Source organism: Ambystoma mexicanum, chromosome 5q (assembly GCF_040938575.1).
Source record: "Ambystoma mexicanum isolate Mex_15411 chromosome 5q, UKY_AmexF1_1, whole genome shotgun sequence".
Taxonomy (NCBI): Eukaryota; Metazoa; Chordata; class Amphibia; order Caudata; family Ambystomatidae; genus Ambystoma; species Ambystoma mexicanum.
The window spans coordinates 500,233,633-500,260,045 of record NC_090933.1 but is presented as its reverse complement, the minus strand read 5'-3'; the positions used below and the strand labels follow the sequence as shown (position 1 = coordinate 500,260,045).

General features: G+C 45.1%; 1 protein-coding gene across 4 annotated transcripts in view; it reads left to right on the top strand.

The window, feature by feature from the left end:
- TRAPPC8 (trafficking protein particle complex subunit 8) overlaps positions 1-26,413 on the top strand; it is a 2,435,788-nt gene that overhangs the window by 375,769 nt on the left and 2,033,606 nt on the right. The window lies entirely within an intron of this gene.

Below are 26,413 nucleotides of genomic sequence, written 5' to 3'. Positions count from 1 at the left end.
CCTGCTTCATTCATTTTCACTTCTATTTTTAAACTGTGAAAGGCGGCTCTGAAAAGAGCCTTTTTTTATTTTTGTTTCATTTTTCTTCTGTTTTTTTATATACGACACACTAGGAGAGGAGGGAAAAGGAGGTAAGGGGGGACACCAACCACAGGGATAAGAAAGGGCGGGTGGAGAGAGGAAGATGTAGAGTGGGTCTTACTTGGGTAGTGAGCATATCTTCTCGTGCTCTGAGACCAGAGTCTCAAAAGCACTTTGAAGTCTCTCCCCCCTGCAGAGTACTGCGTCGCAGTACATGTACACAACTGTGACCCTCGAAAGGTAAGGGTCATCAGTATTGTGTATGGCCTGTGAGGCACTTTGAGGAATACGCTGTCCCACAGGAGTGTTCCTTGTGGTGACCGGATCGGAAACGGAGGATGTAGTAGAGGAAGTCAACCTACTACGCTCCTCGCAAGGTTGTACCCAGTGTGGAATGACTTTAGGTGTTGCTTCATGGTAGTTGTCCCAAAGCTGTATGAACCAGGCCTCCCGCGACTGAGTACCATTTTGCACTCGTTGCAGGTGACTCGGTTCGCACGCGCCTTAGGTATGTTATCATGAATGGTAAATAACTGCCACACCCAAGACTCACGCCGAGTGTTGGTAGTAGGGAGTTCCACTACCTCATTCTCGTCATCCTCTTCATCCTCACTCCTGTTCCCCTCTTCAGGCCCTTGGGGAGGTGGTGGTGGTGGAGGGGGTGGAGGTGGTGCTGAGGCAGATGTAGCACCAGGTGGCAGTACTGCAGCCATTGATGCCATTAGGTTTCAGATGAAAATCTGGAAAGTTAGCAGCAAAATGCACTGTGTTCTGTAAGATAGCCAGAAACACAATGAGAATTAGCTCTAGGGTGTGACCTATTATAAGGGTGCTTGTGCGCGGTTCGCGGACATGTGCACTGTCCGCGGACAGATCGAAAACCAAAAAAAGGTTCAAAAAGTATCTAGAAACTCAGGATTACTCTACGGCACTTGTGCTATGGTGAGTTATTATTGAAAAATATTGTGGATTGCTTGAAAAGGTAGTTTTAAATTGTTCGGGGACACGAACAGTGTTCGCAGTCAGAACACACGCTCAGCGTGGGTGCGGTCATATGATAGCTTCGCGAACATGTCTGCGAAGAGAGCGGGTGTCCGCAGGACATCAAATGCACTGAAACAGTTTTGCGCGTTGGTATTCTACGGACACTGTTCGGGTCCTGAAACTAATTAAAAGTGCATCACAAGTGAAACGAACAGTTACGAACAGGTTTTTGTTCTTAGAACAGCTTCAACTCGCTTGCGAACAATACGGACAGGCATAGAATCCTCAGGACACCCCCATTTTGTTTATTTGCGAACATCCCGGGACACTTGATGTGTTCTTAGAACAGTTTGAACATGCTTACGAACAGCACGAACAGATCTAGCGTCCTCAGGACACCCCCATTTTGTTTGTTTACGAATATTTTAGGACACCGTGTGTGTTCTTGGGACAGTTTCAACTCGCCTGCGAAGAATACGACGGGTCTAGCGTCCTCAGGACACCCCCATTTTGTTTATTTACAAACATTTCAGGACAACGCATGTGGTAGTTTGATTGCGGACATTCCGAACACCAAGTGTGTTCTTAGAACAGTTTCAACTTGCATGCGAACAGTACGGACAGATATAGTGTCCTTAGGACGCCCCCATTTTCGTTTCTTTGCGGACATTCCGGACACCCGCGCTGTCCGCGGACACCTGAACTGCTTTTTAAAAAAAGACAAGAAATGAATTAGGACACAATATAATAATTTTACTTTATTTTATATGGATGTTAAATTTATGACAGAGAGGGTGAGGCAGAAACTGGCACAAAAACAGGGGAATGGGGGTTTCATTAGTATTTGTATGATTGTTTAACATACCATGAATGGCGAATTTCAGGGGTTTTTCTGTTTTACTTAGAACCATAACGTCCCTTTAACCAAGTTATTTTACTGAATTTCATAGGTTTTTAGTAGCGCAACTTAACAATAGTTTCTCTGACTTTATGTACATGTAACATGGAAAATACTGAATCCCCCCTCTACTGAATTTGATGTCCGCAAACTCTTCTAATGTCCGCGGACATATGCGGACAACAGCACCACTACCCAAAAAGTCTGGGGGGTATGTTTAATTGTTTTATCCTAACATATGAACATTGTACAAATTCACAAACCAGCACACATACATATTATATGTATTAAAAATTAAGAAGTGTAACCCATATATATAACACATTAACTATTCATTTAAATACAATATGTTCTAAAATGGAATATACCAAAAGAAGAAAGATATTCTTCCAACATGATTACCTCACAGAAACTCCACAACTAAGAGCAACAGCTGATCCACAGACCAGTAAGAACACACCTTACCAGAAGCTAGTAAGTGTACTGCATTTTAGTTGTATATTTGTTAACTTTCTGTATTAGATACAAAAGAAATATATATTTTTTTTCTCACAGAAATGTCTAGTACTCTGGAGTGGCTAGAGGAGCATTTCCCACGTGAGAAAATGTCTGAAGATAGTGAACCTAATGGTAGACACTTTACTATATAAACCAATTAATAAATATTATTTTATATACATTTTATTTTGTACAGACCATACAAAAATTGAAAATAGTAAAGAAAAACAAGTATTGGATAAGACTCTCCAGCACATGGAAGAAAAAATGGACCTACTCATGGCAAATTTCAACAATTTAAAAAACTTTGTGGAGTATCACTTGAAACAAAAAACTAGATGCCATTGTCCCACATGTACCTGTCCCCCCTCACCATATCCCAGTCAATTATCCCCAAACCCTCTCCATAAACCAAAATGTTTTGATGAGACTTCCATCTCTTCTTCACCTCATATAAATCCTATGACATCACTGATAACAACACATGTGCATTCAATGTTCACAAAAAACTGTGTGCAATGCATTCCTGTTAAATGTTCACAAAAAAGTGTCGAGGATTATTTGCATAAATATCATGAGCTACTTAGTGCATTAATCAATACGTTGATATAAATACATTCTATTATAAATTCTATTGAGTATCTATACTCATGTAGAAACATACGCATTGTGTGCAACATACATGATGGAAGTGTAATATACATAATTTTGCAATATTCAATACTGAAATGATGATTACTTTCTTATTACAGTTTTGCATACTGTTATACATGTCATAAGTGGCAATAAGAAGCAAAGTAACAGGTGGTTTTGATCCCCGAAAGTCCACGAACACTGCAGATGTCCTGGGACAGTCCTGTGGTGTTTGCATTTCTGCATTACAGGGATGGTGAAAAGCAGTTTTTGGATGGCTTATAACTTTGGCACCACTCAATGAAACTGCATGTCATTTTGGAATTTGATTCTAGAACTAATTCCAAATGGTTTTGCAAAGATTTGTGGAATTCTGTCAAGAGAGGGCAAAATTAGACGGGGGGGGGTCCCACCATATGGTAAAGGCTTACAAATGTGGTGCCTTTTGACAAATCTGCACAACAGTTGTCAAACCGATTTTGGATCTAGATATAAATGGTTCTGAAAAGTTTGGTGGTATTCTGTCAAGAGGGGGAAAATTAGAGGGGGGGGTCCCAAAATAGTGTGAGTAAAAGGTGTACAAATATGAATATATACAGGGTAAGTATAGTAATAAAAAAATTATCAAAAGTGCTGATTAACCCTAATGATTATCTTAATGCATAGAACCAATTGCTGTCTTTCAAGCCTACGCCTTCCCTTATGTATATATTTCATAGGACATGACTGGACCCTAAGAGAATTACTGTGAAAAAAAAATTGAGGGTTAACTCTACTAATATAGTACCTTTTTCAATTATTTCCTGCCTCCTACTGAAGAAAACCATGTGCACGAGATATGTCAGTAAAAGAATAAAGGGGGAGCCAGATATGTGATGTCATCAGTGATGTCATCAATGACATTTGTGATGTCATCTTTGATGTCCTGGGTGTTAGTCTTAGCAGTGCACAGTGGTGGCGCGAGTTATGGTTGTTTAACTTACCATAACTGTCGAATTTCAGGGGTTTTTCGGTTTTACTTGGAACCATAATGTCCCTTTAACAAAAGTTTTTTTACTGAATTTCATAGGTTTTTAGTAGCGCAAATTAACCATAACGTCCCTTTAACAAAGTTTTTTTTACTGTGTGTTTATATATACATATATATATTTCTGAGGCTTGTGGAATCTGCTTAGATCACATGCTGTGCATAGGCCGACATCTAGTGGAAGCTGCAGAGTATTACAGTTTGTTTTTTCGAAACTCGAAAATGGGCGTCGACACAGGGCGTGCCAGTAATACTATCCCTAGTTGACGTCCACTGTACCCAAGAGCCCTCAGATCCTCAGATTGTTTTTTTCCGCCATACTGGTCGGAAGCATTTTGCTGAGTCCCCTGGTCTTAGTCATACTTTTGCTAAAATATTGATTAATTTACATCCTTTCCCCATCCCAACGTCGAACTTCGACACTCGACGCCGACTTGGAGAAGAATTCAACCGTCGGCTGCTGCACGACGGATTTGGGCCTCGGAAGACCTCTGGCCTCGGCCCGGGCCTTGGAAGGCCTCTGTCCTCGGCCCTGCAAGTAGGGAGAGTGGGGGGTTGGACATACTCTACACTCTTGGTATATAGGTACACCTTATACATTTCCTACACTTACCAGCCCTCTGTCTCAAGGTGCGTATGGAGGGTACCCCTTTTCAATTCTGCCCCAAGTGCAATCGCAAATACCCTTGGGTCGTCAGGCACGCCACGTGCAATCTCTGCTTGCCGAGGGACCACCCCGAGGCGAACTGCAGAGCGTGTAGTAGGTTTAAACCTAAGACACTTATGGGCCGTTCGACGAAGCGGTGGGCCCACCACGCCAGGCAGGCGGCCATGGCACGAGGGCGCCTTCAGCGATGCCGTGCTTTCGGACGGCGAGGGCATTACGGGTCGAAAGACAGCCGAGCGCAGGGCCCCGACCTCGGAAGGTCGTCCGACATGGCGGCTATGGGGAAGACCCCCGCCGACACAAGCGCTTCACACACCACTCACACAAAACACACAAAGTCCAACCGAGACTCGACGACGTCGAGTTCTCGGAAAGAGGCACATACAGAACGGTCCGAATCGGTGTCCTCTGGACGTTCTCGATCGAGATCGCCGCATGACTCAAGGCAATCATCCACTCTTGCCAAGAGTGCCTCGCTCCCTAAGCTAACAGAAGTTTGATCGTCGGAGGACGAAGACGACTTCCACCCCCAGGCCGCTCTCCAGGAGTCGGAGCCCGCAGACAAGATCACGTTTGAAGGACAGGGACTCTACCCCCGATCCTCGATGCCAGGCGTCGAAAACCTCTGGCGCCACAAAGGGACAGGGAAAACACTTTTCCACTCACGGGGAGGGAGGAAAACAGCAGAAGAAGCAGCCACTGCACTCTTCCACACCTGTGAAACACTCCACTCCTCCTAAACAGACAGACAAGACAAAGTCTGCTACTATTTCTAAAACCAGCAAATCTATCCGGGATAAGTCTCCTAGACTTCTGAGAGAGTCATTCCCAGTTCCAAAGAATGGTCGATAGGGTCATGTCAAGGATGTCTTCTTTGGCAGACTTATGATAAAGGTCCAGACCATTTCCTTTCATATAATCCACAAGGGGCTACACCCTTAGGTTCTAATGATCCTATCCCCCCCCGAGTAAGAAGCCCCGTTTGAGACACCTATGAGGTCTGCGGACCCCTTCGATGTACAACCATACTCACGGCCATACTCACAGTATCAATTAGAGACTTCCTTTGGTGAGGACCAAGAATTTGGCATGGTAGAAGAGCAAACCGGGACAGGCTACTATGGGGATGATGAGGACCAAGAAGAGGAAGAGGAAGACCCTGAAACCTAAAGAGTAGATTCCCCGGTGGAGAAGGAAGCCCCGGTTACCGACTCCCCTGTCGATAGCCAACCCCTCCTGAACGAGGTTCTCGCACGAGCAGCAGAACATTTCCATATTGACACCCACAGTGTCCAGGAAGAGAGGGACTTCGCCGAGGAGTTAGTGGGAGAAAGGAGGCCTGTTGCCCAGACCCTCCCTATCCTTAAGTCTATTCAGCGAAGAATAGACCCGTCCCTGGTGAACCCGAACATTACCAGAGCGGTCAATCCCAGAGTTGAAAAACTTTTCAGGGCAGCCCAGTCTGACCCTCTCTATATAAGAGGACATCTGAAGCCAGACTCCCTGGTTGTCACTAACACTCGTAAGAGGGCTGGAACACCCTTGTCATCGGCAGAAGCTCCTCCAGACAAGGAAAGCAAAAAACTATATGGTTTTGGCAGGAAAGTAGCCTCAACGTCCGCCGATCAGGCAAGGATTGCAAACTCCACCACCCTGTTGGCCAGCTACAACTGCCATCAGTGGGAAGAAGTCGCGCCACTCGTAGCCTCTGCACGAGAACCCTTAAAGAGCCAGTTAGCACGAATTTCTGCAGAGGGTAGAGCCGTGTCTGGTTGCATTTTAAAAGCAACTTTTGACGCCGCGGACGACGCAGGCAGATTGATAGCAGAAGGTACTGTTATCAAGAGACATGCGTGGTTACGGCAGTCTGCTTTTAAGGCAGAAACCCAGGCATCATTGTTGGACAAACCGGTGGAAGCCGATCTGTTTGGTAAGGCGGTCGAGGACGCGCTGAAGAATGCCAAGGACGAATACGAGACACTAGTCCCTTGGCCAGTTAACCAATAAACCCCCTAACCAGAGAGGCAATGGTAATTTTCGTCGCCCACGCGGCCAAAATTCCCAGAGAGGATCAAACTATTCCCAGGGGCAGGGTACACAGTGGCACAACAACAGCCAACAGTCTACCCAGGGTTACGGCAGGGGTAATAGGAGAGGACGTGGTAAAGGCAGAGGCAGCCCCAGTAGAGGAGGCGGCACGCCTCCACCAAAGCAGTGACGCTCGGTTCAGGGTCCCTTTTCACGCAACCCCAGTAGGGGGGCGCATTTCCAACTTCACCCAGGCTTGGGAAGGGATCACATCAGACAGATGGGTGCTGTCAACAGTATCCGCAGGGTACTGTATAGAACTACTGCAGCGTCCCCGGAACCATCCTCCACGACAAAGAGTACACCCTTTAGAACATCAGAAGATTCTCCTTGAGGAGGTCGCCAATCTGCTAGCAAAGGACGCGATAGAACTCGTCCTGGGACACCAGGTAAACAAGGGTATTTATTCAACTTACTTCCTTGTGCCAAAAAAAGATTTGACAATGCGCCCAATATTGGATTTACGGCCTGCCAACAAGTATGTCAAGCCCCAAAAGTTTCGAATGACTACGCTACAAAAGGTAATCTCCCTCCTAAAAAAGGGGTATTACATGGCAACCTTGGATATGAAAGATGCCTATTTTCATATTTCCATGTTCCCAGCGCACAGAAGGTACTTGCGCTTCAAGGTGGATAGTCGGCACTACCAGTTCAAGGTACTGCCCTTCGGGATAGCTTCGTCACCAAGGGTATTCACCAAGGTACTGGCGGTGGCGGCTGCACACCTACGCAGGGAGGCAATCCTGGTGTACCCTTATCTGGACGACTGGCTCATAACGGGGGAAACCCCAGTAATTTGCAGAACAAACATTCAAAGGACTATCGACCTCCTCCACGAATTAGGCTTCTCAATCAACGAGAAAAAGTCAAGCCTGGTGCCAAGCCCCTCCAAACAGTTCCTAGGAGCAATCCTAGATACTCAAGAGGGGTTGACATTTCCTTTAGAGGAAAGAATTCGGAATATACTACTACAAATTCCGCAATATCAGTCCGGTCACCAAATAACGGTACGCAAAGCAATGCGTTTGCTGGGCATGATGGCGTCATGAATTTACCTGGTCCCCCACGCGCGCCTGCGCATGCGTCCCATTCAGGAATGGTTGGCGAAACAGTGGTCTCAGGCAAGTGGTCAGTGGGACGATTTAGTGGTCGTTTCGCCAACACTAGTACAAGTCCTTCACTTGTGGACAAGAGAGAATCTTGCACAGGGGAAACCCTTTTACGATCCCGAAGTACAGGCAGTAGTCACTACCGATGCATGTCTGACGGGGTGGGGAGCTCACCATCTCCACCACACAGCTCAGGGTCTCTGGTCTCCCTCAGTGGCCAAGAACCACATCAACCTGCTAGAGCTTCTGGCAGTATTCAGAGCGCTTCAAGCGTTCGAGCCCTACCTACTAAACCTTTCAGTGCAAATTCGGACGGACAGCACGACAGCCATGTTCTACCTGAACAAGCAAGGAGGGACTCGTTCGCCAAATCTGTCCAAGCTTGCCCAGAAAATCTGGATATGGGCACTCAGACGGAACATCTTCCTGTCATCACAACATGTTCCAGGTGAGCTCAATTCCCTAGCGGATGCTCTGAGCAGAGACTCCCTCCCAGAGGAACAAGAATGGGTTCTACACCGAGAGGTCGTAGAAGATATCTTCTCTCAGTGGGGTTTCCCCACTATAGACTTATTCGCCACAAGCGAATACAGACAATGCCCAGGATTTGCATCCAGGTTCCCCCAACCAGACTCCCAGGGGAACGCCCTGTGGATGAACTGGTCAGGGATGTTTGCGTACGCTTTTCCACCAACTCCTCATCAGGAAGGTGGTCAACAAGATGAACAGAGAGTCGATGACGCTCGTCCTAGTTGCTCCCATGTGGGCAAGACAACCGTGGTTCCCACACCTACGCAGGATGACGGTGTGCGAGCCCATCAAACTTCCGTCCTGGTACAACCTACTGTCCCAGCACAAGGTCAAACAATGCATCAGCAACCCAACTCAATGAACCTTGCAGCATGGCTCATGAGGTCATAGAGTTTGGACATCTCCATTTACCACAGAGGTGTATGGACATCTTAAAGGAATCTAGGAAACCAAACACAAGGCACTGCTACTTTGACAAGTGGAAGAGATTCGTTATCTGGTGTCAGAGTAGACAAATCAACCCAGTTGATTGCACTCCTTCCACTATTGTTACATACATACTCCACCTGCTAGATGCAGGATTGGTCTTTAACTCACTGAAAGTACACCTGGCAGCCCTGTCGGCATACACCACTTCCCATAACAAGGTCTCGTGGTGGAAAGTACCAGTAGTTAAAGCCTTCATGGAAGGAGTAAAGAGACTTCACCCTCCTATTTCAAACCCACCACCAGGGTGGGACCTTAATGTGGTGCTATCTAAGCTCATGGGCCGCCCTTTCGAGCCCATGCATAAAAGCAGTCTCTAACACCTGACTTATAAAACAGCCTTCTTAGTAGCTATTACTTCTATAAGAAGGGTCAGTGAAATTCAGGCTCTGTCCGTGCAGGATCCCTTCTTTACTGTCCATAAAGACAAACTGGTTTTACGCACACACCCTAGGTTCTCACCTAAGTTTATATCTAAATTCCACATAAACCAGTCCATCGAGCTTCCGGCTTTCTTCCAGGACCCTCTAAGCTCGGCTGAGGTGAAACTACACACCCTAGATGTGCGTAGGGCGGTCCTCTACTATGTAAATAAAACCAGACCGCTAAGGAAAGCAGATCAACTGTTTGTCTCAGTAGCTACAGGCAGAGAGGGGGATCGCGTCTCTAAAGGTGCCATCTCAGAGTGGATTATTAACTGTATCCAGCTGTGTTACTCTCTGAAAGAACTCTGCCTTTCACGCCAAGAGCCCACTCTACTAGAGGCATTAGGGCCACTCTGGCTTTCGTTGCAAATGTACCCCTTGACACCATTTGCATAGCAGCTACTTGGAGCTCTATTCACACTTTTACTCAGCATTACTGCATTGACACCCATTCCAAGGCAGATACATAAGTGGGACAAGCGGTTCTAAGACACTTATTTGCTCATGACCCTTCTCACATCCCACCTCCTTCTTCAGGTTCTGCTCGCTAATCTATGCACAGCATGTGATCTAAGCAGATTCCACAAGCCTCAGAAGGGATACATTACTTGCCATAATCGTATTTCTGATGCTTGTATCTGCTTAGATTCACATGCGAGAAGGCACATGGTTGCTTGTAGTCTTACCTTTCTATCTATCTGCTTGGATTATCTGTACTCACGCTACTCCTCATGCTACCTCATGTCAGAAAAAATACAATCTGAGGATCCTAGACGCGTGAGGGATCTTGGGTACAGTGGACGTCACACTAGGGATAGTATTACTGGCACGCCCTGTGTCGACGCCCATTTTCGAGTTTCGAAAAAGAAACTGTAATACTCTGCAGCTTCCACTAGATGTCGGCCTATGCACAGCATGTGAATCTAAGCAGATACAAGCATCAGAAATACGATTACGGTGAGTAATGTATCATATATATATGTATATATATGTATACACACACAGTAAAAAAACTGTTAAAGGACATTATGGTTCCAAGTAAAACCGAAAAACTCCTGAAATTCGCCAGTTATGATAGGCTAAGCGACCATAACTGCACGCATCACTGTGCGCTACTAACGCTAACACCCAGGACATGAAAGATGGCATCACAAATGTAATTAATGACATCACTGATGAAATCACATGTGCATTTACTTTTCAAACGAGGGGTTGTGAATGTAATTTTACCAAAAAAGTATCAGGGATTATGGGCATATGTGTTATAAAGTACATACCTCATCACGCAATGTAGTGTTGTGAAGAAAATTCCATTGCAGTGTTCTTTCTAGTACAGGAACTTACTCATACAGAAATCTACGTATTGGCTGCAGCATACATCATAGAGGTGCTATGTTTGTTATTTCCAAAGTTGTATAATAAAAAGGTGAATATTTCTGTATCACACTTTTCTGGTCTGTGAAACATGTACTAAGTTGGTAATAATGCATCGCTTACCACATATTTCTACTAAAACGCACAAAACATAAATAGACTGCAAAGCATAAAAATATGGGGCTTATATATGGAGAGGAAAGTAAGCATACAAGACACAGTATCATTACCAACTGTGTATAATCTACATGATTGTATTCACGCAAAAAATGATTGCTGTGCTTCAGACCTGCTTCTTCCCCTATACATGAACTTCATAAGGTGCGATTAAATTGTAAGGCAAGTATTGTACGAACAGGTGAGAATAGCAATGTCTATAAATGTAATACCTTTTGAAAATGTATTTTCCGACTGTCAGTAAATACACCCACCTAGCCTAGATATGGCAGTGAACAAAAACAAAGGGGCTACACATGTGATGTCATCAGTGATGTCATTAATGACATTTGTGATGCCATCTTTCATGTCCTGGGTGTTAGTGTTAGCAGAGCACACTGGTGCGGGTAGTTATGGTTGCCTAGCCTACCATAACTGGCGAATTTCAGGGGTTTTTCGGTTTTACTTTGAACCATAATGGCATGTTTGAAAAGTTTTTTTTAGTTAATTTTACGGGTTTTTAGTAGGGCAACTTAACCATAACGTCCCTTTTAACAAAGTTCTTTTTTTTACTGAATTTCACAGGTTTTCTGAAGGGGGACCTAATCATTACATCGCGTTCTTAAAATTTTTTTGCTGAATATACACTATCATCATGTGATCTTGGGAGATATGTAGTATAATTTGATTACTTTATAGACATGTAACATAGACCATACAGAACCCCCTTTGCTATCGATATTGGAAAGGCACGGACTGAGCGCCTGTCTGCGGACGGCAAGGACAAGGTCAACACTACCCAAACAGTCAGTGGGTATCTGAAATCGTACTATTGTGTTACACAAAAAATGCTCAACTTTGAAAAAGGACACATAAAGACATTATAAGTACTAGTAAATAAATGGGGAAACCTAAACGTCTGAAACAAAAACCATGCATTTAATGACCATCTAGAATGAAATGGATTATACCATAAAAAAAAGAAAGCATGTCTCCAACGTAATTACCCCACAGAAACTCTGCAGCCAGGACCGGCAGTAGACGCACGCACTACAATGCAGACAAATTACAACAAAAGAGTAAGTGAACTTCATTTTTCTTGTGTGTGTACTTTTTTTGGTGTGAGGGGCAGAAAAAATAATTTCAAAGGGATTGTGTCCTCCGACGTATTCCTCATCTTTGATAGATCATCTCCCAGCTTGCTGGCCTCGGAACAGGTTTTCAGTAGAGGGCGCTGCACGTCGACGTCCCTCGAGCCGATGTCCCTCGACAGCCTCCGTATCGGCGCTGACGTCATCATGCGTATAAATAGACTCGCGCAGCGTCCATTGCTCAGTTCCGTTTTTCCGCGCTTCGTGGGGCCTTGGAATATCGTTGCTCAGTTCTTCAGTCAAATATACTTCATTATTCCTCGTGAATACCGACTCGTACTCGATGGCTTCCTTACCCGAACTGATGACTCCACAGTCCGGCTTTAAAAAATGTCGAAAGAATGTTGAAAGAAAATGTCGTTGACGGATACTCACAGGATCTGTTTGTGGTGCCTGGGAATCGAGCACCATTGTTCGGAGTGCGAGGACTGCATGTCCATAACGGTGAAAGCATTGAAGGAGCGTAAGGGGAAGCTCGAGAGAGGTAAGGCAGTTAAAACTTCGAAAGTTTCCTTGGCGGAGTCGAGACATTCGTCTCCTCGCCATCATAAAAGACATTCTCGTTCTAGGTCTCGAAGCAGTTCCCTTCACTCTTCGAGATCTAATCATTCTAAAAAGAGATGTCGAAGATCTCCTTCCTCGTCTTCCGTTTCCCCGAAAAGGGTCTCCTGCTCCACAAAACATAGCTCTCAGGCTGAGTGGGAGGAATTCAGGAAAAAGATGTTGAGCGTCTTCGAGAAAGCGGCCTCGACCCTCTCGAAGACTGCTGAGGGTGATACCCTGGGTGAAAGACCCGAAAAATCAAAAAGCTGCGAGTCGCAGCACCCGGCGAAAGAAGCCACTCGAGATCGTCACGAACCCTCGAGTAAAGGCAAAGTCGCGTCTTCGACGCCGTCGTCGAAGATCCCTTCGACGCATAGATCAGCGTCTTCGACGCCGTTATCGAAGGGTTCTTCGACGCACAGGTCAGTCGAGTCGACGCCGTCTTCAACGCCGAGAAAGGACAAACCCACGGCCACCTCACAGCCAGTGGCCATACCCAGAGCCTCGATCATGAGAATGTCGTTGACAACCTCGAGTAGAATTCCGATACTCTCGAGTTCGAGGCCTCTACCACCTTTCTCGACGCCTTTTTCGATAGCTTCGAAGCCTTTAACGTCCGCGTCGACGACATCGTTTTCTCAGCCAATCATGACGAATTTGGCCCCTTCTGCTCTGGAAATGGGATTTATACAATTTTCAAGACCTGATCACTCCAGACTCTTATCTATTTATGAAGAAGGGGAGGATTCAGATCAGGAAAGGCCTTTTGATTTGCAGGGATCTGAAACTCCTATACCAGAGGAATTTACCTCTGAGGAAGGTAGGCTGAAAGACCTCCAAGAATCCTTACAGGAAGCAAGTGGGTTGGACACTTCCCCAGAAGTGGAATTTGCCAGACCAGACCCAGTGGGACATGCTGAAACCCATTATAGAACCTTGATGGCCAGGATAATAGAGTTTATGGGGTGGTCCACACCCTCACCTGCTTTTCAGCAAGACGACCTCAGACATCTTGGTCAAAGGTCCACAGGAGAATCCTGTGGTGCCATTTCATGCGGCATTACAAAGGAGAATATTGGCAAACTGGGAAACACCTGAGGTAATCCCGGCGGTTAACAAAAAATGATCAGCTAAATATAGGGTGTCTTCTGCTGATCCTGAATATTTATCCAAACAACCAACTCCGGAGAGTCTGGTTGTTCAGGCAGCTACTTCATCAGGTAGTAAATCGGCTTACCGTACTGTTCCACAGGACAGGCATGATAAGGGATATGACTCTATGGCCAAAAAAGTATTTTCTACATGTAGCATAGCGTTGAAATCCTTCAGCCACACACTTTGGGGAGTGTGCTTCATCAGCGGCTGATTGCCTCCCGGAGGGAGAAGAAAGGGAAGCGTTCCTAAACATCATCAAGGATGGTAAACAAGCTATGTGCGAATCCCTTCAAACTGGCATTGATTCTGCTGACAGCATCAGCAGGGCCATGGCGGCAAGTACAACAACCCGGAGATTTGCTTGGTTGCGAAAATCTGGTTTTGCTCCAGATGTGCAAAGCAGACTTTTGAATATGCCCTTTGACGGCTCTTCTTTGTTTGGTAAGAAGGCAGATGACAGTTTAGAAAAAGTACAAACATCAAAAGCAGCAGCAAAATTCCTGGGAGCTGCAATCCGTCAGACACTATATCACCCCTTAGGAACCTCGTGGAGAGGTAAGTCCTTTTGCTTCTATTCCGCATTCGAAAGAGGCAGAGGACAGCCAGTTCAAAGGGGTCCGACTAAATTCACCCAAGGTGGACGGGGTAAAAGTACAAAAGCTGCAGCAGGTGCCTCTTTATCCTTGGCATCTGCATCAGCCGCCTCCAAACCGCTCTGAGGACTCTCCTCACAAGACACCGGTAGGTGGCAGGTTAACTCAACATCTGACGGAATGGCAAGCTATTACGTCAGATGCTTGGGCATTGGAGACAGCTGCCCAAGGTTACTGCTTGCCTTTTCTACGCATCCCTCAGAGTCATCCACCGGGGAACAGCTCTCTGAAAGTTCCAGATCTGCTCCTCTCGCAGGAAATTGTAGACCTGCTAGAGAAAGGTGCCATGGAACCGGTACCTGTAGCGGAGAGGAACAACGGCTGGTACTCCCCCCTACTTTCTCATACCGAAGAAAGACGGAAGACTGAGACCTATCTTGGACTTCCTCCTCAGGAAGGACAAGTTCAAGATGGTAACTCTCTTTCAGATCCTTCAGGCCCTCCAGCTCCAGGACTGGCTGCTATCTCTGGACCTCCAGGATGCTTATTTCCATGTGCCAATCCATCTCAAACACAGGAAATACCTGAGGTTCGCAATTGGCGGCTCTCATTATCAATTTCGAGTTCTGCCATTTGGGCTGACCTCCGCCCGAGGGTCTTCACCAAGCTAATGTCGGTAGTGACTGCAAGTCTAAGGAGGGAAGGGATTCTCGTCTACCACTACCTGGACGATTGGCCTATCAGAGCTGTATCTCCGGAACAAGCTCCGATTCAGCTAGATTGTGTCTGCCACTTCCTTCACAAACTGGGCTTCTCCCTCAATTTAAAGAAGTCACAGATGATACCATCACAGAGCCTCCAGTTCATTGGAGCGGTCCTGGACACTTCCCTGGGAAAAGCCTCGCCACCAGAGGTGAGGGCTCAAGATATTCTGCAGATGGTCACCAAGTTTCAAAATGCCCGTCTCCCAGCCTTCGACTTTTTGAGGTTGCTAGGCCTCATGGCATACTGCATCTTCCTTGTGCCAGAGGCTCACCTGAGAATGAGATTTGTTCTTTGGCACTGAGAATTCAGTGGTCGCAATTCTCAGGGAGAATGACAGACTACCTTCAGGTTCCGGACAAGGTGGCTCGAGACCTTCAGTGGTGGGCCTGTCAGAAAAACATCTTGAAGGGAGAAATATTTCGGCAACCGTGGCCGGAGACAACAGTAGTCACAGCTGCCTCACTCACGGGGTGGGGAGCCCATACCAACGACTTGACCATCAGCAGTCGTTGGTCTTCATCGGAGTCCAGACTACATATCAACCTGTTAGAGCCGAGAGCAATCAGACTAGCGCTGAAGGCTTTTCTGCCATCTGTACAGGGGAAAAATGCCCTGATAATGACTGATAACACAGTGGCCATGCACTACCTCAACAAAAGAGGAGGCGTAGGATCACTGCCACTGTGCAGAGAGGCAATGCAGCTCTGGCTTTGGGCAATTCAAGAAGGAATCTCTCTATTGGTAGTTCACCTAGCCGGAGAGAAGAACTTGACGGCAGACGCTCTGAGCAGGCAGGGCACAGTCTCCCAATAGTGGGAACTAGCTCAGGAAGTCCTTCAGGAGATCTTTGCCCTTTGGGGAACCCCTCAAATGGATCTGTTCTCCACCAGTACCAACAGGAAGTGCAATCTGTTTTGTTCAAGGGAATTTCTCCTCAAATGATCAGGAGGTTGAGAAGATTGCGGAGGACCATGATCCTAATTGCCCCAGACTGGGCCAGGAGAACGTGGAACCCAGACCTTCTGGACATGTCCATCTGCCCTCCAATTCGTCTTCCACTCAAGGAGAATCTTCTCTCTCAGAATGGAGGGCAGGTTCTCCATCCAGACATCAGAACCCTCAACCTTCACGCCTGGCTTCTGGCTACAAGGATTGGAACCTCCCTGATGACGTCATGGAGGTGTTGCTTTCGGCCAGAAGGCCAGCAACAAAGTCTTTATACTGCTGCCGTTGGGACAAATTTTGCAGCTGGTGTAGAGAAAAGAATATCGACCCCTTTTCATGTGGTACACCAACGGTGTTATCCTTTCTACTCTACTTGGCAAATTCAGGCCTTCAAGTTGGCACTTTCAAGGGCTATCTCGTAGCGCTATCGATCTTCAAGCGCACTGCAGAGGATCCATCGTATTTCAAATTACCCTTAGTAATACCATTTCTAAAGGGATTAACTAATGTCTACCCTCCAAGACCGTTCCAGGTTCCTTTATAGGAAATTTAAGACAAAATGTAGTCTTAAATTTCCTGATGGGTACTGCTTTCGAACCACTCCACTCTTGTTCGCTAAGATTTCTCACCCTTAAAACTGTCTTATTAGTGACTTTAACATCTGCTAGAAGGGTGAGCGAATTACAAGCTCTATCTTGTAAACCCCCTCATACAATTTTTCATAAAGACAAAGTTGTCCCACAGGTGAAGTCTAATTTCCTCCCAAAGGTGGTTTCTGAATTCCACATCACTCAGAAAATGACCTTACCTTCATTCTATCCGCCTCCCCATCCGGGGAAAGAGGAAGAAAGACTACGTAGGCTGGACCCAAGGTGGGCTTTAAGCTTTTACATCAGCAGACTTGCTAGGATTAGGCAAGCAGACCAACTGTTTGTAGGTTACTCAGGACACAGATTGGGACTACCGATAACAAAACAAACCATTTCCGGATGGATTATTTTGGCCATTCTGGAATGTTACAAACTAGCAAGGAAAGAGCCTCCTCAAAATCTTAGGGCTCATTCAACTAGGGGTATCGCAGCCTCCTCGGCCCTCCAAAGAGGGGTTCCGGTTCGAGACATATGTGCGGTTGCCACATGGTCGTCCGCACATACCTTCACAAGATTTTACAACCTGGATTCCTCCTCTAGTCAAGAGACTAGGTTTGGCAAAGCCATATTACATTCTGTTCATTCCTAAAAGGAAACATGGCGTTTTGCTCCCACCTCCAATTACATACCACTGCTATGGGAGTCTATCAAAGATAAGGAATACGTCGGAGGTCACAATCCCTTCGATGAACATATCAACCTGTTAGAGCCGAGAGCAATCAGACTAGCGCTGAAGGCTTTTCTGCCATCTGTACAGGGGAAAAATGCCCTGATAATGACTGATAACACAGTGGCCATGCACTACCTCAACAAAAGAGGAGGCGTAGGATCACTGCCACTGTGCAGAGAGGCAATGCAGCTCTGGCTTTGGGCAATTCAAGAAGGAATCTCTCTATTGGTAGTTCACCTAGCCGGAGAGAAGAACTTGACGGCAGACGCTCTGAGCAGGCAGGGCACAGTCTCCCAATAGTGGGAACTAGCTCAGGAAGTCCTTCAGGAGATCTTTGCCCTTTGGGGAACCCCTCAAATGGATCTGTTCTCCACCAGTACCAACAGGAAGTGCAATCTGTTTTGTTCAAGGGAATTTCTCCTCAAATGATCAGGAGGTTGAGAAGATTGCGGAGGACCATGATCCTAATTGCCCCAGACTGGGCCAGGAGAACGTGGAACCCAGACCTTCTGGACATGTCCATCTGCCCTCCAATTCGTCTTCCACTCAAGGAGAATCTTCTCTCTCAGAATGGAGGGCAGGTTCTCCATCCAGACATCAGAACCCTCAACCTTCACGCCTGGCTTCTGGCTTCTGGCTACAAGGATTGGAACCTCCCTGATGACGTCATGGAGGTGTTGCTTTCGGCCAGAAGGCCAGCAACAAAGTCTTTATACTGCTGCCGTTGGGACAAATTTTGCAGCTGGTGTAGAGAAAAGAATATCGACCCCTTTTCATGTGGTACACCAACGGTGTTATCCTTTCTACTCTACTTGGCAAATTCAGGCCTTCAAGTTGGCACTTTCAAGGGCTATCTCGTAGCGCTATCGATCTTCAAGCGCACTGCAGAGGATCCATCGTATTTCAAATTACCCTTAGTAATACCATTTCTAAAGGGATTAACTAATGTCTACCCTCCAAGACCGTTCCAGGTTCCTTTATAGGAAATTTAAGACAAAATGTAGTCTTAAATTTCCTGATGGGTACTGCTTTCGAACCACTCCACTCTTGTTCGCTAAGATTTCTCACCCTTAAAACTGTCTTATTAGTGACTTTAACATCTGCTAGAAGGGTGAGCGAATTACAAGCTCTATCTTGTAAACCCCCTCATACAATTTTTCATAAAGACAAAGTTGTCCCACAGGTGAAGTCTAATTTCCTCCCAAAGGTGGTTTCTGAATTCCACATCACTCAGAAAATGACCTTACCTTCATTCTATCCGCCTCCCCATCCGGGGAAAGAGGAAGAAAGACTACGTAGGCTGGACCCAAGGTGGGCTTTAAGCTTTTACATCAGCAGACTTGCTAGGATTAGGCAAGCAGACCAACTGTTTGTAGGTTACTCAGGACACAGATTGGGACTACCGATAACAAAACAAACCATTTCCGGATGGATTATTTTGGCCATTCTGGAATGTTACAAACTAGCAAGGAAAGAGCCTCCTCAAAATCTTAGGGCTCATTCAACTAGGGGTATCGCAGCCTCCTCGGCCCTCCAAAGAGGGGTTCCGGTTCGAGACATATGTGCGGTTGCCACATGGTCGTCCGCACATACCTTCACAAGATTTTACAACCTGGATTCCTCCTCTAGTCAAGAGACTAGGTTTGGCAAAGCCATATTACATTCTGTTCATTCCTAAAAGGAAACATGGCGTTTTGCTCCCACCTCCAATTACATACCACTGCTATGGGAGTCTATCAAAGATAAGGAATACGTCGGAGGTCACAATCCCTTCGATGAACAAGTTACTTCTTACCTGGTAACGTTCTTTCGATGGGATGTTCCTCCGACGTATTCCTTATCGCCCCTCCCATCCATCCCCGCAGTAATACTTCCCTTCTGGTTGCAGCTTACGCTCCTTCAAGGTCAATAACCAATTCATGTAAAACAACTGTTAACGTCAAAATGGAACTGAGCAACGGACTATGCGCGAGTCTATTTATACGCGTGATGACGTCAGCGCCGATACAGAGGCTGTCGAGGGACATCGGCTCGAGGGACGTCGACGCGCAGCGCCCTCTACTGAAAAAAATTTCCGAGGCCAGCAAGCTGGGAGATGATCTATCAAAGATAAGGAATACATTGGAGGAACATCCCATCGAAAGAACGTTACCAGGTAAGAAGTAACTTGTTCTTCTTTCTGTTCTTTTGATACAGAAATGTGCAGTACTTTGGAGTGGCTGGAGGAGAATTTTACGCATGGGGAAACGTCCGAAGATAGCGATAGTAATGGTACACAGTGCTCTGCATAAGCAAAATGATGGTCAGTATTTTATGGGCATTTAACATATATATATTTATTTTTAACAGACCAGGAAAAAAAAGGAGAAAGGCCAACAAACGACTCGGAGGAAGACAGGCTGAAAAGGATAGAACTGAAAATGGACACAATAGATTACAATTTTACCAGTTTAAGGCAATTTGTGAGAGGAAAAATACATTATTACTGTCTCACCTGTACCTGCCCCCCTTCTCCATTCCCTAGTGAACCGTCCCCAAACCTTCAAGAAGAAAATAGTCGTTTTGATGAAACATCCATCCCTTCTTCCCCACACAAATCATCTCCTCACAATCAGCCTGTGTTGAACCCTAATTCCCCTATATTTGTGTCAGTATCTGCAGCCCCCTGTATTTCTGTTGATTGAAGTGTGTGTGTGTTTTTAGAAAGTTTTTTAAAAAGACTTAAAATGTTCACGAACAGCGCGCCTGTTCGAGCTAGCCGTAAGCAATAGAATATGGATGTTCTAACGGCAATACACCTACCCGTAGCAATGCCAACCAAGATGGAAGTGATCTTAGAATGCACCATCTGTGCAAGTTGTGCGTAAATTAACAGAATGGGGCGTGCTAAGAACATTATACCTCTCCGTACCGCTCACAAACGAGATAAAACATGTTCCTAGAAAACACCAGGTGTCTGGGATGTATGTAAATGAGCAAAATGGGAGTGTCCTAAGGACACTATACCTGTCCGTATTGTCCGCAGCCAAGATGGAACCGTCCGTTGAACAGGCGCAGTGGCCGGCATGTTTGTTGTCAAACAAAATGGAGGTGTCGTAAGGACACTGGACCTATCCGTACAGTCATCAGATCAGGTACGCACATGCACAGTACACCCATAAGTACTGCGAACATCCCGCCTGTCCCTAACTGTCCGTCTCACTTGTGTCGCACTTTTAATTAGTTGCAGGAACCGAACACTGGCGCGCATGCGCACGTTTGTTATTCTGCATTTGCTGTCCAGCAGGCACGCTTTTCCCTCGCGGATGTGTTCAGGACTTCATCATGTGACCGCACCCACGCTGAGTGTGTGTACTAATTTGCGCACTTTGTCTGCTTCCGCAACATTGCAAAATAACTTATACATACATGCAAAATTATTTTTCAGTATAAAATCACCATTTCACATGTCCCATACAATAGCTCTACCTGTGAACGTCTCATTTATAATTTCTCCAGCGCTTTTGAATGATCAATATGGTCACAAGCCGCACCCCTGGACCCCTATAAATGGCCACACCCCCGAGTTCATCTTCATTGTGCTTCTGGCTATAGAGTTGTGCTGTCTTTACTGCTGTAGTGACCATTAGGCAACTAATACTTATGGCATCCATGGCTACTGTTGCTTCATTAGCCTCAGCACCACCCCCAAAACCACCACCACCACCACCACCACCCAAGGGCCTGCAGAGGGATATATGGGTGAGGATGTAGTGATCTAGGAAGAAGAGAATGAGGTGGATGTACCCCGCACTACAAACACTCGCCGGGAGTCGTGGGTGTGGCGGTTGTTTTCCGTTTTTGGGAACCTACCTAAAGCATGTGCGAACCTGGTCGGGTGTAACCGGTGATAATTGGTGCTGAGTCGCGGGAGACCTGGTGCGTACAGCTTTGGTATGACAACCATGAAGCGACACCTAACTTCATTCCACAGTGCGGACATTCGCATGGTGGTGCCATGTGAAGAACGTAGTAGATTGAGTTCCTCCACAGCATCCTCCATGTCTGATCCTCTCATCACAAGAGACACTCCTGTGGAGGAGCGCATCCCTCTAGCTGCCTCACAAGCCATTTGTGATGCTGTTGACCCTTACCTTTCGAGGGTCACAATATTGTGTGCACTGTGACGCAGTACTCTGCAGGGGGGAGAGTCTTCGAAGTGCTTTTGAGGCTACGGTCACAGAGCACCAGAAGAACTGCTCCCTATCTAAGTAAAACCCACCCTATATCTCTCTCTCTCCACCTGGCCCTTCTTATTCCCGTGGTTGGTGTCCCTTCCTTACCATACTTCACCCTCCTCTCCTAGTGTGTCGTGTCCATAAAAGCAGTAAACTGGAAAATTACAAAAAAGGCTCTTTTCAGAGCCGCCTTTCTCAGTTTAACAATAGAACTATCAAGTGACCGTCATAGGTTCCCGCACATTTTTGGAAATGTCCGTGGACAGTCGTAGGAAACACAAAAATGGAGGGTGCAAGCAAAGCAAAACCAATGTACTTTTCGCTGGGAGTAAGTGGTGGCTCTGAAAAGAGCCTTTCGGTGGTGTTGTGTGTGCTTCAAAAACTATAGGTTGGAAAAAAGGGATTGCCATGTAGGTGACTATGATTCCAAAAAAAGTTGCAATGCATGTTGTACATTGCGAAGAAAAATCTGGTTGCCAGCATATGTTACATGGACTCCATCTCTGCAAAAAATGAAAGACCTGCGAAACAAAATGTTTTCATTGTGGAATGAGGACATGCCAACATCTCTTAGAAAGGCACAAACAGCCTTATTCACATTGCTCCTCACCTTCTCCATTTGTGGACCAAATGTAGAAGAACGCAGCCACTTTTGTCTTTGTGCAATACGGGAAAAATCAATTTGGCAATTTTGAAACATGTCCATAATTGTCACAAGTCCTTCCTTCATTGCAAGTTGCAAAGAAATTCCAGAGACATGGCCTAAACTGTTTCCTCTGCAATGAATGATAAGTATATCAGGATGACGCTCTGTCTGTAAAGTAGTGCAGAGAGGTACCAAGTCCAGCCACCTCATTCCACGCATGCGATGCCAGTGGGCTTCCTCATGAGGAAATCCAAGAACTGCAGATAGACCGTAACTTTCTGCATGCACCTTCAACCAATGCATCCATGAGTCTCCCAAAATCCAGATAATCTGTTTTTGCGCACACAGAGCCATGGCTGTCTGGTCTCCTGTCAGGGAAAAGACGTTCTCACTAATTTTCTCCATACAGAACACACCCACTGACATTTACTGACCAATCCCTACCTTCACACATTCTCATTTGCATGCGTCTCCACCCCCGAATCCCCGTTGGTAATAGTCGCCGCCTGCAAACTACTGGCATGTTCGCGGACACGTACAGGATCAGAGCTTGATGACGGTAAATTTAAATATTATTCCCCTTTTCCCCTTTAAGGTGTGCTCTGGAAAGAGCATTTTTTTTGGGGGGCAGATGCCTTACAGACACCTGTTTAAAAAAAAAAAAAAAAAAAAAAAAAAAAAAAAAAAGTTTGTTCTTACTTTACTCCTACAACCATTACAGAACCTTATCCAAAACAAGCCTCACATTCCAAAAGAACATGGCATTTCCCAAAGAAGATAACGCGACACCATCTGCTTCAAAATAAGCCGCATTACTGGGGACAATGTTCTTGTGGCTGCAGAAAAACATACCAGCGTGTAACATAAACGCACGCATGCCGCGATTGATGTTACACCTCGCAATACTTTGATCAGGACAGAAAACAGAACTGTTGGCCCATTTTCCTCTAGGGAGTAACCCAGAAAAAATTAATTTCGCAGTTGGAAAGATGTTGATGACTGCTTGAACCAACTGTTCCAAATCTTTTAACAAAGTACATGAACTCACGTAGCCCAAATGGCAAGCACCGTAGTGCAAAAGTACCACATGAGGAGTGTTCATCGTACGCATCTCGGTGCAAATTTGGAGAATTGCCGCAAAATTGTGATCAGTCTCAGCGCTCCACACCACCTCCGCTCCTCTCACATCAAAATGATGTGCCACATGCCTACTTTCGGCATAGTGCTGTAAACCATGGACAAAAATATCTCCAATGACCAAAACCCTGACCCTCTGCGCCTCTGCCATCTTCAGTATACGCACCGTCTTTCGACACAATAGAACAATGTGAACATCTGATTGGCTGATGCCCACAGTCCGCTTTCCATGCTGGATTTGCTGTAGAAACCCATATGCAACACGCCCTACCCGCGGACAAGCGTTGTCTATGTGCGGCAGGTAACTCTCAGCCAGTCCTTCTACCCTTTCCACATCACTCGCGAATCCATTTCCTCATTGGACACAGCTAAGCAGTCACACAACCTTCCACCAATCACATTAAACATCCCTACATCTAACTCCGTCATCAAAATTTCGCACTTCAAATGTATTATCGATTACTCTGAATGCAAGTCGCATATCATTGCAAAGCACCTACTTCGAAAACTACTGTACAGGTGTCGCGGATTTCTACGTACAGCTTCATGCATGCCTACATGCATGCGTATAAAGTACATGTATGCATATTTTAATCAGAGAACATGTGCAACCCTTATGATTTCATTTAAACAAATTAATGCCACTAAATCTGCATAGGCAATACATAGCAACGCCTCCCCCTTTAAGTGCAAGATGTCCGATTTTTCATTGACAAACCACACTACTTCTTAATGTCTCCCGCATAACCAATGCATACGTTACAACCCTCCCTATTTAGTGTGAAACTTGAATCTCCATTAGAAAATGGCACCATTTTTTACTGTGTACCGCCTACATAAATGCTACTTGCAATGCGATCATATGAGAAAAAGTAAACGCTCCCGATTGCTGTGATGACATCTCCCTTTGAGGGTCTCCCGATTTGTCGAAATCATACTTATAATATGAAAGTACAGAAATGTTTCCCATTTACTATAATGACGTATCGCTTACAAACCTCTCTGCTATAGATAACACAGCTTAAAAGAAACAAGGCATTTTCGTAACCTAAAAATTGTACTCATTTGTGAAGCACGTGCAACTGACATACTGCAACTAACATAGAAAGGCAGCACATAGTGAAGTGAAATGCACACATGCACTGTGTTGAAATATCAAAGGAGAATACTCAGACGAAAGATGCAAAATTAACGTGTACAGTAACATCACTGCTTTAAACACACAGTTACTAACTTCTTCTTTTTACAATCGCAGTGAAGACTACTCTCCTGAAAATCAACAGCATCTACACTGCAAACGACATATCCGAAGAAACCTGGTCATTCTGCAAAAAAAAAGTAAGTACAGTACGACCTTTATATTCTAACTACTCCTCAAACAGACTGTGTGGGTTTTGTATTTAATTTGCACACCAAAGCAAACAGTGATTTCTGAACCATTCTACCCACAAATCCCCATTTATTAAACAAAGAATACAAGGCAGAATGACTCACAAATCCCTTTATGTTTGGAACTCAAATAACATACAGAACCCTTAGAATGTTAGTACTAGAAAACAAATGGCTGTTTCAATGTTATGCCACTACGTTCACTATTAATGCTTCTCCTCACCACTAGCCCACTTTCCACTCTCATCTGAAGCATGTAGTAGGATGCAAACAGAAAAATAGCCTTCCCAAATCATTGTTAGAGGCCAATGCACATTCACACACCACCACAAAGAGTTTGCCCATCAAACTCATGCACGCATGCACACAACACACATACATTGTACAAAAGACCAAACCATGCCTTCTTTTTTTCAACAGACCCCAAAAAATGCCTACCAAAAATGAAGTCCGTAGAAAGGAACGCAGAAGTAGAACAAATAAAAATAAGTGGCCAACCTAAGCATCCATCTGTAGCAGAGTTTGTAGAGAACGTTGGAACAAAACAGCTAATACAGTCGTTTAGCGAAACAAAGGAAGCTTCAACTACTGAAACTTTACCTCCTCCAACAAAATGTGGCACAAAACTCTTCACGAAAAATCGGCTACCAGTACTGCTAACAATGCTCCTATTAATCCTAATATAGTAACAAGACCCTATAGTAAAAAAAAGTATTTTAGCAAAAATGTTTCGCCACAGCCCTTTAGAATCTAATAAGAAGAGGACCGAAATCATCCTCAACCCTTAAAACCTACCGTAGAAAATTAATCCTACAAGCTCTCGTGGACAGTGCAATCATTCTCAAAAGGAATTTATTCATTTTAGTGTTAGATAGAATGAAACCAAAAACAAAACCAAAGTACCAAACTACAAAAAACTTATCAATAAACGGAATGTGAACAAAAATAACTTCTTACATATTTGTGGAGGTGAATGGAGTCACACAACAACCACAGAACCATATTCTAATTAAGAAGCATTAGAGTTGGTGTACTATCTCAGGAAGCACAAGCAATATTGAAAAACCGGCACTTTTCATGCACTTTATGGCGATAATGCATGTGCTGCTCATGTAATGGAACAATTAGCGCACAAAAATGTCAATTGTATGGCCTTATGCCAACTCTTGCAAGCTGTGTCAATTTCAATGAAACAATGTTAAATAAAGAAATGCAACCAATAATGGAAATTTGCGCCACAGACAAACTAGACGTACATGGTATGACACTACCCATGTGTGAGCAAGCCACAACAAGACTAAGTAGCTTTGAAAATTCAATATTAGTTATCCTTAAATTGTAGAGTAATGCTTAAAAGTAACCTTGACGTGGAGCAAGGGCTAGTTAATGGGGCACTGGGTACAGTTGTTGGCTTTCAATCATACCCACATGACAACAACTTTCAGTTTGTCAATATTCGCTTTGGCAAACTTTCAGAAGTGAAAAGGATAGGGCGCTCAACTGCTCGATTCCTTCTGTTCAAAGACATTTATGTACGTAGAGAACAATTTTCTCTAACTCTTCCATATGCAGTCACCATTCATAAATCGCAAGGT